The sequence below is a fragment of the Micropterus dolomieu genome, linkage group LG20 (genome assembly GCF_021292245.1).
Source record: "Micropterus dolomieu isolate WLL.071019.BEF.003 ecotype Adirondacks linkage group LG20, ASM2129224v1, whole genome shotgun sequence".
NCBI lineage: Eukaryota > Metazoa > Chordata > Actinopteri > Centrarchiformes > Centrarchidae > Micropterus > Micropterus dolomieu.
This window is the reverse complement of record NC_060169.1, coordinates 146153-158784: the sequence shown is the minus strand read 5'-3', so window position 1 is coordinate 158784 and position 12632 is coordinate 146153. Positions and strand designations below refer to the sequence as shown.

General features: G+C 40.4%; 4 non-coding genes across 4 annotated transcripts; 2 read left to right on the top strand and 2 right to left on the bottom strand.

The window, feature by feature from the left end:
• Positions 1 to 1047: 1047 nt before the first annotated feature.
• On the bottom strand, positions 1048 to 1120 carry trnav-uac. Its single transcript has one exon. It is a non-coding gene; the product is annotated as a tRNA-Val (tRNA).
• A 529-nt stretch (positions 1121 to 1649) lies between these two features.
• trnav-uac lies at positions 1650 to 1722 on the bottom strand. The gene has a single exon. It is a non-coding gene; the product is annotated as a tRNA-Val (tRNA).
• Positions 1723 to 5050: 3328 nt separating this feature from the next.
• trnav-uac lies at positions 5051 to 5123 on the top strand. The gene has a single exon. It is a non-coding gene; the product is annotated as a tRNA-Val (tRNA).
• A 363-nt stretch (positions 5124 to 5486) lies between these two features.
• On the top strand, positions 5487 to 5559 carry trnav-uac. The gene has a single exon. It is a non-coding gene; the product is annotated as a tRNA-Val (tRNA).
• The last annotated feature ends 7073 nt before the right edge of the window (positions 5560 to 12632 follow it).

Sequence of the window (12632 nt, the reverse complement as noted above, 5' to 3'; positions counted from 1 at the left end):
TATGACATCATTAGGGCTATTTTTACCCTGTTCAACAATTGTTACCGGCTGAGGAGGTAAAAGGACTTAACACACAGTCATGTGTAAAAATGTAGTTCTCCTTTAACAAAATCAGGAAGTATAAGGAGCATTTTTTGGAAATCATCATTCATACAGCGCTTTTATGCAAAACACCTCTTACCGCTGGTCCAGCCAGGACGCATCAGTACGTGAACAGGAAGAACCAGGAATCAAACCGCCAACTCCGAGATTAGTGGAGCAGTCGCTCAGCACAAGAAGGCGCTGGTTCCCATCACCTGGGGTACAAAGCTGCATCTGCATCTTCAGACAGTAAGACCAAAGTTGTGGTTTCACTGGGGATTGAACCCAGGACCTTCTGCGTGTAAAGCAGATGTGATGACCACATCTAGAAGTCTGGGCTAGAAGTCTGAACAAGGCCTCAGTTGACTCCTCAATTGATTATAGTAGAACCCTGGTTCCTCTGGGGAACGACCTCACTGTGACATCATCATTACCCTATTCAGCGATTTCTACAGGCTGAGGAGGACTAACCAGGACCGGTAAACTGTCATGTGTAAAATCAGTGGAGTTCTCCTTTAAACTAAAGCATCAAGAACATTTTCATACAACACAAGTTACTGGTCCAACCAGGACTCCTCAACACGTGCAGCCAGGAATCGAACACTGAGATCAGTGGATAATCTCTCGCTTTCGGTACAAAGCACTATGATAACACTATGACCACCTGAAGGTGTGCTGTGATGTAGGGAACCAAGACGTTAGCAGATCCTCTAAGTCAGTGGTCGGCAATAGGCGGCCCGCGGGCCAGAACCGGCCCGTCAGCAATAATATTTGGCCCGCCGTCAGATTGCTTTTATTGCAGAAAAATAAAATAATATAAAAAAATAAAAAGATTTGGCTTGCACACAACTTGTTTGTCCAGCACATCCTACAGATGCATGATTAGATCAAGAACTGGGGAATTTGGACACCAACAGTGGCAATGCCAAATTCTAACTTTGTTGATTTCACAAAACAACAAGGTCATGGTTCCACTGGGGATCGAACCCAGGTCCTTCTGCGTGTAAAGCAGACGTGATGACCACTACACTATGGAACCACCTGCTCCAAAAATATCAACAGAGATGTTGAAATAAAGATTTTTAAGCAGCCAGAGCGTCTGGACTGAGAAGCATCTGCAGAAATCTGAGCATACTCGCATTTCAAACCACCTCCATGTGTGGCTCTGATCTGATGTGCAACAGATGTGATGACACCACACTACTAGCGTTTTAGCTGCGTTTCAGAACTGATCTCTGTCTGAGACAATATGTAGAAATCTGAGTAGAATCACATTTCAAGCCACCTCCAAATCACTTTCCATGTGTTTTTTTTTGTTGTCTACGAAAATATCACGTGGAAAGGAGGAGCAAAGAATCGAAACCCCAACTAGTGTTGTCAAGATACTAGTTTTACCACCCCTCTGTACTGTCACTTGCATATAGGGTTGCTTGTTTGTTTTTTTGCCAGCATCCAATCACAAGTGACTAGAACTAGCCAATCACAGCACAGTAGGGCAGGACACGTCGAAACTCAATTGTTTTTTGGGTCAAAGCTACATCTGCAGACAGTAAGATTTATCAAAGTTCAGGTTCCACTGGGGATCGAACCCAGGTCCTTCTGCGTGTAAAGCAGACGTGATGACCACTACACTATGGAACCTCTGCAACCATATCACCTACTGGGCTCCAAAAACATATAGCACCACTGCAGAACATTAAACATTTTAAGAATTGAGAGCTGTTTAAAACGCATTTAAAACAGAATATCTGTACTTAAATTTTATGTTAACGTCTATGTGCATTGAGAATTGTGTGTAGTTTTGGAAGAAAGGCGTGGGTTTGAACTACAGTCTGAGTGTAAAGCAGGAAATGTGCTTGTATTTTAGCAGAATTGTTTCAGGAGGTTGGTACAGGAATTACAGATTGTGGTCATTGTGGCTCCTGTTTCAGTGTTACTGTGTAAACAACTGACAAACAGAATTTAAACTTCAAAGATTAAAGTTTGTGCTTTATGTTTTTTAGGTCAGAGTGTTACAGTGTTTGCTTTCTGAGTGAGAACTGAGTTTATGTTCAGACATGTATGAAGTGTTTTGAGTGAGTTTTGGAGATGAGATTAACTGTTTGGCCAAGATGCATGTTGGTAACGCTGACTGTGTGAGGCGTTTTATAAAAGTGGCTTCTGCTCTGACTGATGCAGGTTAGCAGTCGGAAAAAACAACTGTATGTGAGAAAATCTGTCACATTTCAAAGGGGTAAAATGATTTCCAGACGACTCCAACACTGTGTGAGGCTTCATCCAAATTAGATAAATCAAGTAGGGATGAACTTTACAGTCAGTGTTTTGTCTCTGCGACAAACCGACTCACAACCAGCAATGTATCCCTCCACCACCACAGCTCAGCTACTGTACTAGCAGTGCGTACTGATTTGGCCTAAATTTAGTACGCAAACAAAAGGAAAATCTGCAGTATGCCAAAAAATACCCTGTTGTTGTAGTGATCGGACCAGTCTACCTCGCATACTGTGTCCGGAAACCGGCTAAGCACACTGCAAAATAAACTGATCTAACAGTTTCATACTGCATACAGCTATGAAACGCAGTATGCATTATGTAGTACGCGCTGCATACTGCGGTCGCCGATACTACGCAGTAGGTGGTTCCGAATATAGCCAGAGAGAATTTCGTGCAAAAACTAAAACTCCTACTCAATGTCATGGGTCGTAGGTGTGGCCCAGTGGTCTAAAATGCCAGAATTTAGATAAATATTACATTTTAATATTAAATTATATATTAATTAATTCCTCTTAAAGGAACAGTTCACCATATTGGGTAAAACGCTTCTTCACGTTCGAGCAAGAGAACCATTCCTTTACAACTGTGCAGACAATGCCTCTAATCTGAAGTTCATGAGTGGTTTTCATAGCACAAGGTTTTCATAGGAGTACAAACACACACACACACACACACTCCTGTGGTCTCCTGCTAGTTGTTTCCTGTCTAACCACAGTAACGTTCTCTGCCACCTCAGACAGCAGCAGCTTATCACCAGCAGCCAAACACAACCGACACACCGCTGCTGCTGAAGCAGCTCCCAACACAGTGTTCGTCAGGTATCTGAGCCGGGGGAAGTACCACCAGGCAACCAAACACGCTGCTGTAAAGGCGTCTGTGGTCACTGAGTCCCCGCTTTGCTTTTATCTGGGGAGCGTTGAATCTCCAAGCTTAAGAAGTCATTCTTCACCTGTCCTGTCGACACAACACTGCTACTAGTGCATTTGTTGGGGACTATTTTCAGCGGCGGATGAGTCCACATATGGTGCTCCAGTGAGTATTTGGGGCAGCAGGACAGTGTCTGTGGGACTGAGTCTAAATAAACACCACACAGATCACACCATCCCCTCCCGCGCTTATTAAATATATTAAATAGGTGGTTTGAGCCTCTTGGAGATCCAGTTGGACTCCATAGTGAGAAAGAAACATGCTGCTCAGCCTTCTGTGCAGCCTCCCCAAACCACATACACACATACTTCCACACACACACCATCCCCCTCCTGCCCTCGGGGCCCCCATATGGACCCGATGGATGCGCCTTTTCAAAGCTGCGTGCACAGACATGAGCAAAAAGCCCTGCACATGACAAACAGTACAGTGCACCAGCAAGGTACTGTGCATGGTAAAAATATGTAGAGTGCAGTGCAGCATGGGGAGTTCATATAAAACAAGTCAGGTGAAACAGTAAGATTGTGAAATTCAATCCAAGCTGGACGTTTAATTATAACTTTCAGTCAGTCAGACACTTTTGATTATTGGAGGTAAGAAAACGTCTGTTTTCTTGTGCAACTCTGGAGGCAGAGTTTTTACATGAACTGCTAGACTGTTCAACATCACCTTCATACACAAGTTCTGTTTTAAAATGAATACGATCTCCGTCTACGCCAGCGATTTAGAGTTGATCTCCGTCTATATTAAAACAACTGAAAACGCACATCTAGTGGCCGTTCACCTACACTGGGGGTGCGTTTGCCGGTGTAAACATGAAGCAGATGGTCTGTTCTGTAGTTACAGAAGATTTGGCGAAAGAATAAAGTACTGCAGACGAAGAAAAGTAAACGGAGACGTGCACAGTACAAGTATAGGCTGTGAGTCAGAATATTTTAATAAAAATACTAAGTCAAAAACTCTGTCAGTAGCATCGTGTTTCTGCTTTGCATGACTTGAGAACCAAACATAAGCGTCTGCGTCATCGTTTCTAAAGTCCTCCGTTTTTGCCCGTCTTCACTAAAATGCTACTGGAGCTTTGAAACGAAAAACGGGGTTGGCAGCATTTTCAAACCTCTCCGTTTTAAGTCTTCATTTTCACCATTTTAGTCTGGACGGGAGGTGCAAACATAGCAAAGGGTCTCTGTTTTAAAACCAAAACGCAGTAGTACGGACGGGGCCCTAGACCCTGTTTTCCTATGTGTCCAAGTGACTAACAACAGTTTTTGAAACTGATCCAGTACTGAGCGAGCGACCTGCAGTCGGCCGCAGCGCATCGAAGCTGTAATCAAAGTCATCCTTGCCACCCGTCAAATTACGTCCACTGAAGAGCTTGTTTTTGTGGCTAACAGGCTCAGATCGTTATTGTAAATGTCTCACAACTTTATGGAAAGGATCCCTGCAGAGAGAGCAAGATCCTTTTTGTTCAGCCAGAAACAGTCAAAGCCACCACATCTGTCACTGCAGCCCCCGTGTTCTGCAAAGTATAATTCATGTTTTTGTCAAGCGAGTGGGGGATTTCAAAGCGATATTGGTGGTTGTTTTTGGTCCAGATTGAAAAATACAGAGACTCGATTAGTATTGATAGAAAGAAGCCTCTCACAGAAGTCCCACTGTGTTTTATTCCAACAGTGACTTACCACACTGAGGTACGCTACAGTGCAGACAGCGTTTTTATGGCCCAACCACATTTACACTCAGAAGACACAAGGAAACATCACGCAACCAAGGTTCCATAGTGTAGTGGTCATCACGTCTGCTTTACACGCAGAAGGTCCTGGGTTCAAACCCCAGTGGAACCAGCAGTTATCTAATCTGAAGTAGAATCAGAAAAGAAAGCTGAACTGAATTTTATCTTTAAGCAAAATACTCTCTTAAAGGGTAAGTGTCAAAAAGCAAATACAGACTAACAGTCTTTGGGATATAATTTAAATGTTACAGTTAGAAAGTTCAGCACCACATTTAGATGCAGATCACTCTTTTACACTTGCTGTTTCATAGGGATGGTAACGCATGCTTTTAGTGCGACAGACCAGGGTTCAACTCCCCACTGTGACACATCCACCAAAGTGTCCCTGAGCAGAGGCACATGTAGCAACTGTAAAGTGCTCTGGGTAAAGGCGTCAGTTAAATGTATGTATGCATTAGAGAAATCCTTTATCAGAGGTTCTATAGTGTAGTGGTCATCACGTCTGCTTTACACGCAGAAGGACCTGGGTTCAATCCCCAGTGGAACCTGCCAGAAACTTATATGATGTTGAATCAAAAAGAGAAAGTCTCTTTTTCAGCATCCTGATGAGTGACACGTTGGAGGTACTAGGTTTTCATGCAATACCCACAAGAGACTGTGTGTGCGCGCAGAGGCCTCGGGGGTAAACACAGCTCGGTGACAGTGCGGTGTGCGTGTTATCTCTGCACTAACTGCTGCTCTGTTCTGCAGACAGATGAGATGCTGAAGGACTGAAGATACTCCAACTGTGAACATGTCTGTGTGTGATTTCATCTCTTTGTTCCTCCCATAGCTTCACTCCAAATTTACATCAAACTGTCACTGCCTGAGACATCTTTTCCCCACACAGCATGTGCACAGCTAACTATAGCATGGTTTTATTATGGCAAAGCAATTTTATTTATGTACAGTAGTACATTTCTTTGCAAAATCGATGTGCGGACACACTGACTGTAACTAATCGTGAACCTGAGATGTGTTCTTACTTTGTCTATGATTGCATGGTATGGTAACCTGAACATTAGGGACAAAAAACACCTGAACAATATTGTGAAGGTGGCTGCTGAGATATGAGAAAAAACTCCTTTGTTCCCTGTGCAACAACCCTGCTAAATCGTCTCAGGTAAACCTCACATTTTTGAGATTGTTTTATGTTTTTATGGTGTTTTCAGAGTATTGTATGTACTGGTCACATTGTTTGTTTTTTGTACTTGTGATACTTGTATGTTTTTATCTTGTGCACTGACTGCAAGTCAGATTATAATAAATGAACTGACCAGAGAAAAAAGGTTTTCTGTTTGTTTTTAAATATGGACAGAGTTGTGCCAGAGAACCAAATGAGCAAAAATCACCTTCACCAGATGTTTAATCGATGTGTAAACACACAAAAACCACGCGTACGCTTTTTACCTTTCACCCGTGATATGAGCGCTATAAATAGCCATGAAATGGCAGCTGTTCTGATGCTGTTTTAGAACCTCGGAGATGCAACACAATCTGAGTCATTGCACTTCCTCCTTGCCGTTCTGTTCATTGACAGGTCTAACGAGTGAGGGCAGAAGTATCGAAAGACACGTTGATGTTTAAGGGCATTTTTACATCCATTAATGGCGAACTGGCTTACATGAGGATTTATAAATCTGACAAAAGGAATGCATGTGTGTATTTCTGTCTTTATGTGTTCAGTTTTAATCTTGAATCTAAACAGTTTCATCCATCTGGCCCCTGGGCCCTCTTCAAGTTAGTCTTTAAGACTATTTGTAGATGTTTCAAGCTGATTCTGTGTTCTGTCGACCGAATGACTCCACTGCCTACAAACATTATAACTGGACTAGTTGGTTATTTTGCTGCTATAATTCAAAGTGCAGAGGGAGTAGCAGTGGAGCAGCTCTCATTAATCCTCACTGACACATGTGATATCAAGTACTCAATCAGCTGAATGTGCACATCACCTGCCTGCACAAAGTCGCGTCCTCAACAGCACCGTGTCCCTGCAGTCTTATCTTTCATATCAAAATGTTATCTGACTTCACAAAGCATCACATGAACAAGGTGAGAGTGTCACATGCTGGTGGTTTGTTATTTCTAGAAATGTTCAGCCTGGATCTTTAGCAATTTCTTTTTTCTATATTTCAGTTTTGAGACACATGATTCAGCTTTGAGGACAAAAAGGCACGCACCGAGGGCAAGTCCTACAAAGACTCTTTACAGGACACCCTGCCCTTCCAAATTCCACATTTATCTTTAATACTTTTATCTTTTGTCATAGCCAGTAAACGAGTGCAGTAAATGCAAAGGCATGTGCACGAGGGGGAAACGTCACAAACTGTTATATTCTGAAATATTTAAAAAGTCGTCAGTTCTAATTTTATTTTTATGGCTGATTTTATTCTGGCTGCTGCTGCCGCAGTTGTGCAGCCTGTGTAACGTTTCTTTGGCTCATTAATATGTACATGTCGTTAATGTTGGCTGTGTGCGTGCTGTGATGTGTTGGCTTTCTATATTTTGCACCCATATTTGTGCTTAGGTGCACACCCAGCTTGTGTGATGACGTGATTATTTGTTTTGGTGATAACTCTCACTTCCTCGGTGCTGTTTGCTCGCTGCATCGGCTGGACGAAGGTAGCGTCTTACTGCAGTACTACGGGAGAGGGCACAGTACAGGTACTGGTGCTGACTAACGTGTGATGTGCATTGTTTTTGGAAACACAACTCACGATATAAAGTCTCTGGTGTGTGACTCAACTTTTACTCCAAAGTCTAGTGTTAAAAAAGCAAACTAAAAACTAAAAAATTTAATCATAATATCAACTTGAAATACATACACTGAAAACACATTTCAAGTGGCCATATATATATGTATTATAGGTTGATTTATATTTATTTTAGGGCTTGGCACGTTAACGTGTTATTATCACGTTAACACATTAATTAATTAACGATTATAGCTTTGGTTTAATATTTGATTACATTAATGTTTAAGTTGAGATTTACAATAAATATATTATTGCTGCTGTGTAAAGGGAACACTGATGGTAAAAAGCACCTTATTTGTTTAAAGTGTTTGCAAACAACATGTTATTACACTTTTGTGTATATAGCAGTACATTTAAATTAAAATTGTGCAATACACTACTTTAGAATTCATTATTCAATTTTACGTGTAACAATAACATTAATCACGATTAAAAAATGTTATCGTTGCCCAGCACTAATTTATTTACCTGTTCACACTTGTTGTTGCACTGATTGCATCCAAATTTGTTGCACATGTACAACAACAATAAAGTTTCCATTCTTCTATTGTCTACTTTGCAGTTTCAGGAGATTCGGCGAAAGACAAAATTACTAGTAGAGACGAACGAAGAACAGTAACTGAAAGTTAGACTGTGGCAGCGGGAAACAGACTGGGAGTCATCGCAAAGTAAATACGGCGACATGCACAGTACAAGAGTATTTGTGTTATTTACACAGTACAACATATTGTAATAAAAACACCAAACTAAAACTCTGTCAGCAGCATTGTGTTCCTGCTTCAGGAAGCCAAATGTGAGTTTCACCCGTTTTAAAACCAAAACAAGGTCAGCCGCGTCTTCAAACTTCTGTTTTAGCTGTTCGGATTAAACGTTTCAGTCTGGACGGCAGGCGGAAACGGATCAGAAGTTTTTATTGTTTTCTTTATTAGACTTTTACATGAACCACCAAATACAAAACCAGGCCAACAGGCAAGGCAGTGTTGAAGGAGAAGACCATAACGTACCCCCCTTCATGACAGTAACGTATTTTGGCGCTCTCCTAAATACAGTACAGTATTGGACACACACACGAAAAAAACAAAATAAAAACAAAAGAAGGGGGAGGGAGAGGCCATGTCACGCACATGTGATCTACCAGACCTTTTAGCACAATGGTTGCTAGTCTAGTATCCATATTGTCTATAAAATACCTTAATCCTACACTTTGACCTGTACGTCAGATATTCCATAGGTAAGATTTTAAAAATGACCATATGCCACCCGGCAAATGTTGGAGGCTTGCAGTCCATGCATTTCAGGTGTATATTCTTCCTTGCACAAAAGTGAGAATACAAAACAGTCTTTTGGAGTGTGTGCTTTTAAGTTGTTTGGGTGGAGGGTCTGAATTGTAAAACAAAAATGTGGTAGTGTGGATGGAGCATCACATTTTGAACAAGCACTGCACTTTACTCTAAAAATTTCAATTCAATTCAATTCAATTTTATTTATATAGCGCCAAATCACAACAACAGTTATCTCACAGCGCTTTTCATAAAAGAGCAGGTCTAGACCGTACTCTATGATGCTATTTAAAGAAAGCCCAACAGTTCCCACCAAGAGCAGCACTAGGAGACAGAGGCAAGGAAAAACTTCCTTTTAAGAGGCAGAAACCTCGAGCAGAACCATGGCAGTACGTCCACCGTACGTAAAAAGTGCAGAGAGGCGTAACTCCGGCCCCTTGCATCACTACAACCGAAGCTTCAATCAATATAAATGACGTCCACTTTGATTCAAAGTTCTCAGCAAACACAGCAGTTGATTTGCCCTCAGATTATAAATCTGCACCTGAAATTTCCAGGTGTTCTGGTTTAGTGATCTGGAAATCATTTGCTGTGTTTCCTCATGTTTTTGTGCCACTGAACACATGCTCAGTGTGTGTGTGTGTGTGTGTGTGTGTGTGTGTGTGTTACATCAGAGAGTCATTATGTAACACTGACATCTGCTGGGAACAGAGTGGGTGCTGGTGACGGGCTGCAGCTTCAGTGCTGCTGCCGTGGGTGTGCTCAGTGCCTGTTTGTTTACTTCAGTAATTACTTACATACTCAGTCCTGACAGAGGAGCCATCATTTGTGTGGCCATGTGTGACTAAATTCAAGCAAATTCAACCAATAAACACAGATAAATACAGCTCCAGCAGGATCAATTTAAAAGTCTGGTCAGTAAATTACATTATTAAGTATTTGCTGGTTCTGGAAAAACACGTAGGAATTTATGTTTAAGACGTGAAATATGATGTGAATTTATCAACAATAAAACCCTGCGATATTAGATGTAAAACTAATGTTTTCACACGTGATAAACATCTGAGAAACGTTTCATTATGTGACAAATTTACATGAGCATTTTTGATATGTAGAATCTGCTACTTTTTCAGTTTCACTTGTTGTCGACATGATTTAGGGAACTGGTTGGTAGTAATACTTTAGACTAAACGAGTAACCAATTAATTCAAAGACAATAAACATTACTAGCAGCCCTAAAAACCAGGTAGGCATGAACGCATTGTAGACATTTTTATGTAATAGCATCAACAACTCAAAACACATCATTGACCAACAAAACTGCTTGACTGAAAAAACTCACTGTGCCTAGTATTCAAAGGTCCAGTGTGTAATATTTCTGAGAATCTATTGACATAAATGCAATATAGGGAGGGTGAGCTGTGAGTGAGCTGTTGGTTGTAATTTGCAACTCTCACCACTAGATGACACTAAAACTTACACACTGAAAGCTGCATTAATTAAATTGTTGGCAACTTGGATTCACTGACAACAACACAGTTTTTATCTATGGAAGCCCATAGATAAAGATCCTGTAAGTCATTATTACTTCTTAATTAATTAAATAATTAATTGAGATGCTAAGTCATTATGTTGAGATGCTAATGCTAAGTGATTATGTTGAGATGCTAATGCTAAGTGATTATGTTGAAATGCTAAGTGATTATGTTGAGATGCTAAGGGATTATGTTGAGATGCTAATGCTAAGGGATTATGTTGAGATGCTAATGCTAAGTGATTATGTTGAGATGCTAAGGGAGTATGTTGAGATGCTAATGCTAAGTGATTATGTTGAGATGCTAAGTCATTATGCTAAGATGCTAAGTGATTATGTTGAGATGCTAAGTGATTATGTTGAGATGCTAATGCTAAGTGATTATGTTGAGATGCTAAGTCATTATGTTGAGATGCTAAGTCATTTTGTTGAGATGCTAGGTCATTATGTTGAGATGCTAGGTCATTATGTTGAGATGCTAAGTGATTATGTTGAGATGCTAAGTCATTATGTTGAGATGCTAATGCTAAGTCATTATGCTGAGATGCTAAGTCATTATGTTGAGATGCTAAGTCATTATGTTGAGATGCTAAGATATTATGTTAAGATGCTAAGTCATTAAGTTGAGATGCTAAATCATTTTGTTGAGATGCTAATGCTAAGTCATTATGTTGAGATGCTAATGCTAAGTCATTATGCTGAGATGCTAATGCTAAGTCATTATGTTGAGATGCTAAGTCATTATGCTGAAATGCTAAGTCATTATGTTGAGATGCTAAGTCATTATGTTGAGATGCTAAGATATTATGTTAAGATGCTAATGCTAAGTCATTATGTTGAGATGCTAAGATATTATGTTAAGATGCTAATGCTAAGTCATTATGTTGAGATGCTAATGCTAAGTCATTATGCTGAGATGCTAAGTCATTATGTTAAGATGCTAAGTCATTAAGTTGAGATGCTAAGTGATTATGTTGAGATGCTAAGTGATTATGTTGAGATGCTAAGTGATTATGTTGAGATGCTAATGCTAAGTGATTATGTTGAGATGCTACTGCTAAGTGATTATGTTGAGATGCTAAGTGATTATGTTGAGATGCTAAGTGATTATGTTGAGATGCTAATGCTAAGTGATTATGTTGAGATGCTAATGCTAAGTCATTATGCTGAGATGCTAAGTCATTATGTTAGGATGCTAAATCATTTTGTTGAGATGCTAATGCTAAGTCATTATGTTGAGATGCTAAGTGATTATGTTGAGATGCTAGGTCATTATGTTGAGATGCTAGGTCATTATGTTGAGATGCTAAGTGATTATGTTGAGATGCTAAGTGATTATGTTGAGATGCTAATGCTAAGTGATTATGTTGAGATGCTAAGTCATTATGTTGAGATGCTAATTCATTATGTTGAGATGCTAATGCTAAGTCATTATGTTAAGATGCTAAGTCATTAAGTTGAGATGCTAAATCATTTTGTTGAGATGCTAATGCTAAGTCATTATGTTGAGATGCTAAGTGATTATGTTGAGATGCTACTGCTAAGTGATTATGTTGAGATGCTAATGCTAAGTGATTATGTTGAGATGCTACTGCTAAGTGATTATGTTGAGATGCTAATGCTAGTGATTATGTTGAGATGCTAAGTCATTATGTTGAGATGCTAAGATATTGGCTGTGTTGGAAACGGGCTAAACTGCTGTCTCTCAGGACAGCGAGGCATCGAGTGCTGTTCGAAATTGCTCGAACGATCTCTTCCTGTCTCCTGAGACGCCTTCAAGCTGCCCCAGTAACGGCCAGTTTTGAAGGCAGCATCGATGCTGACTTGATGCTGACTGTTAGATGTTAAGTGATTATTTTGAGAAGCTAAGTCATTTCTTTGAGAAAGTTTCTCATTTTAATGACTTCCAGGATCTTTTTTCCCATCACAGTGACGGACCTGTACGCCTCGAGGACTCTGAGGCGAGCAGGAAAGATTGCAGCTGACCCCTCCAAACCCCGGACACAAACTGT